This window comes from Palaemon carinicauda, chromosome 21 (assembly GCF_036898095.1).
Source record: "Palaemon carinicauda isolate YSFRI2023 chromosome 21, ASM3689809v2, whole genome shotgun sequence".
Classification (NCBI taxonomy): Eukaryota; Metazoa; Arthropoda; class Malacostraca; order Decapoda; family Palaemonidae; genus Palaemon; species Palaemon carinicauda.
Window position 1 is genome coordinate 38631963 of NC_090745.1, and position 4286 is coordinate 38636248.

Genomic DNA, 4286 nt, shown 5'->3' on the forward strand with positions numbered 1-4286 from the left:
CATACTTTGAGTTTTATTAGGATTCAACTTCATACCCCATAATTTGCACCATGCACTAATTTTAGTTAAATCTCTATTAAGGGATTCACCAACCCCAGATCTACATTCAGGGGATGGAATTGATGCAAAGAGAGTAGCATCATCTGCATATGCAACAAGCTTGTTTTCTACGCCAAACCAAATGTCATGTGTATAAAGTATTAAAAGTAATGGGCCAAGAACACTACTCTGTGGAACACCGGATATCACCTTCCTATAATCACTATGGTGCCCATCAACAACAACTCTTTGAGATCTATTACTCAAAAAATCAATAATAATCCTAAGAAACGACCCACCCACTCCCAACTGTTTGACTTTGAAAACAAGGGCCTCATGATTAACAAGGTCAAAGGCAGCACTAAAATCAAGGCCAATCATACGAACTTCCTGACCAAAATCAAGGGATTTCTGTACAGCATTGGAGATTGTAAGAAGGGCATCACATGCTCCAAGGCCTTTACGAAAACCAAATTGCAAACTAGGGAGTAGTTGATTACCTTCAGCAAACCTATTACGATGTTTTGCCAGAAGACGTTCAAAAATTTTAGATAAAATGAGAGTTATGGAAATTGGGCAGTAATCAGTGGGCCTTGAGCTACCACAAACACATTTACATAGAGGAGTAACATTACCAATTCTCCAACAAGTGCTAAAAGCTCCTCTTCTTTCTAACTTGCGCAAAATAACAGATAACTTTGGCGCTAAGAAATCTGCTGTCTCCATAAAAAACAAAGGAAAAATACCATTTGGGTCTACACCTCCATAAGCATCAAGGTCCACCAACATAGCTTTAATCTCACGAGATCGAAAAGCTAAACTAGTTAGTTTAGCCTCAGGAATGAGGAAGTTCAAGTTTTTCATTACTCTGTTTACTGTCAAAAACATCAGCCAGAAGTGTTGCCTTTTCCTTTGGACAGTGAGTGACTGAGCCATCTGGTTTAGATAAAGGAGGAACTGTTGCATCTACACCAAAGAGTGCAGATTTAGGTAGATCACCATTTATGTTCTTATGTTGTACCAGAAAGTGTTTCTTTTATGGTTAAATTGTACTCCTTTTCAGTTGAAGCATAAACTCTCTGAACAAAAGCTCGAAGTTGACTATAGTTGTTCTAGGTCAAATCTGATCTGTTACCCTTCCAAAGGTGATAGGCCTCCTGCTTCTCTCAATAAGCACGTCTACAATCATCATTGAACCACGTTTTGTCCTTCACTTGGTACCTTAGCACACGAGAAGGGATACGCCTATCAATTATGTTGACTAGATTCTCATTCAAAGGGACAACAGGATCTACACTATTATATAATTGTGACCAATTCAAGCACAAAAGATCATGCAAAATCCCATTCCAGTCTGCTTGGGATTTTATATAAATTTTACAAGAATATGATATATCAGGGACAGGCTGTTCAGTCTTCACTAATAATGAAATCAAGGTAAGATCACAGGTTGAGTACGGTTCCCCTACTCTCATTTCCGTCCCTTCAAATTTGCTGTCTTCACTTGAAGTTATCCAAAATAATGCTATGAGATTAATTACTGGTGCCCTTATGTGGACAACGCTTTACCTTATCAGGCAAGAAACCAACCTGTTATCTCTTGCAGATAGAATAAGAATCCGTATGTGTTGCATTATTATCGAAACTATAAAAGTAAATAGAAACTCCTCACAGATTCATAAATTTGCATGAAGAACCAGAACACCCTAATCATTATATTGGTAAACTCGTTCAAGTAATTAGAGATGTTAACATACAGCAAGTCATACTTAACGTAAAGCATGATAAATTTAATTATGTCCCCCCAGCACCCTGGAACCCTGATCCAATTGATATTAATTACACTGTTCTTCCAGCATTTTAATCTCAATATTCTCCTCAACAGTTAAAGATTGCAGCTTTGGCTTCCATTGCCACTACCAGTGCTACTAATGTTTATTACACAAATGGCTCCGTAGACATGAATTTACCTGCTGCTAGTTCTGCTGTTTTATCCAGCACCTTTTCCAGTGGCTGGGGGGCTTTCTGACCATACTTCCATCCTACAGGCAGAACTCTATGCCATTGCAAAGGGATTGGAGAATTCCCTTTCAAAATACGGTCACACTACCATTCACACCGACTCATGAGGTGCTATACAGAGTATTTTAAAACGTGAATTTAATGAGAATATCTTCTTGATTAGCAGCATAAAGGCTATGGCTACAGCCCATGCTCAGAGGAACAGGAAAGTTACCCTCAACTGGATTCCAAGTCACGTATGTATTCATGGAAATGATGAAGCTGACCGCCTCGCCAATAGTGCTCTGAGGTGTCCCACTGTAAGCAGAGCATGCAGACCCTCTCTCTCACATATAAAAAAATTTAATGTCTGACTACTGCCATGTCCAAAAGAAAAGTTTAATTCGACAAGTTTAGCATGAGGACTCCCGTTCTGGTAAGTGGTACACTGAGGTAACTAATACCCTCCCCCATATTATGTCTAAATCTTTCAGTAGAAAATTAACCACCATTCTTTTCAGACTACTCTCGGCTATCTCTGCAGCTGGCAGATTGTTAGTGTAGAAAATAGACCATGTCCTTATTGTGATCTTCCCACAAGTGCTGAACCCTTAGAACACTACCTTTTATCTTGCAGAGAAACCTTCCCCCTCCGTCAATCCATAAATCTCCCACCTCCTTACACAGCTGTACAAGTAACTAAACACATACTAGAAAACACACACACACACACACTTTCGGGCTTTTTATGCTCTTATCCCCCTCCCAGATAACTTAATAATGTAAAGTAAACATTTATATTAAATTAGGTTATCCTATACATACTGTTTCTATGCGCAATCAGTCACATATAAAGTAATTTCCTTACATAGGCCTACATAGCACAGCATACCCGAATACAACCTAGGCCTAGGTTTAGTCTATGGGATCTCAAACACAATTTTCACTCACTTTGGTTAACACTTAACCTCATAACCTTATCCTAATCCTGACCTCTCCCCCTGTGGATAGAACATTTTTAACCAATAAAATAGTCTCTTATTTAACTCAAACATTTATTACATACGCAAACTTGTTCTTATTTAATAGGTAGGTAACTCATATCACTGTCGGAATTGCAAGCCCATTACTCATATAGCAAACCGGATCCTTACCCTTATCCACTAGGGATAGCTTCCTACACATCCCTTCCCTGCTCAACCATAGACAAACACACACTACACCGTGCAAAGTAGGAGAGGTTGATTGGAGTATAGTTATTTCTTGGCCGTGTTCCCCTTGATTTTCCTATATCCTTTCTTCCTCCTCCTGCTCACTGCACACACAAACCTTCCTATCCTTCCTAAAGCCTATACATTTAACACACAATCTACATAAGTGCACAGTAGGAATAGTTGATTGGAGAATAGTTATTACTTGGCCGTGTTCCTCATAAGGAAACGGCTCTTGTTATTCCTATCTCCTTTCTTCCTCCCCTACTCACTGCATACACAATCCTTCCTATCCTTTTTAAACCCCAACTTGGGTGCCTTCAGCCCTCCCTAAACAAACACTGATATCACAGGCGTAATACGGACTTTTTCCAAGCGTTAACTCTAACTTTATTATAAATTCTATTACTATTGAAACTTTTCCTACTTTTTTGCTAGCTCTCTTTACCCTAAACTAACACTCAACCTATCTCCTCTCCCTACTGCTTAAGCTTTTGCTTGGGATAGTTTACGCCCTTCTTCTACCTCCGACTAAATCGCTTTGCATTCTTTCCCACGATCTCCAACTTCCCTGGGACTCGCTACTATAAAACTTTCTCTCCTACTCGATAGACTCTGTCTATCAACAAATTTCCTTTCGTGGACCTAAAGAGGAGTCTCCTTAATGGGACCTTTTTTCGTTGTCATGCCTGTCACCCCATTGTTCTCCTGTTGCTTTGCGTGGTAGTTGCGAGAGGTAACTGCCCCTCATTCATGCAAATTCCAGCCCGTGAGACGCATGATATCTTACTACTACCCCCACCTGGGAACCCAAAACCAAAAATCCCAGGCTGCTGAATGAGGATAAGCAGTTCACTTAAACTTCCACTACTTTTAGTCATACATTAAAAAGCTTCGGCTATCTAAATTTAACGTAACCTAACTATTAAGATATAAAATAATCATGTACACTTTTCATTGAATCCCTTTCATATTAAGTTTACCCACAGACACCATATTCATTCATATTACCATTACTATTCAAAGAGAACAAAG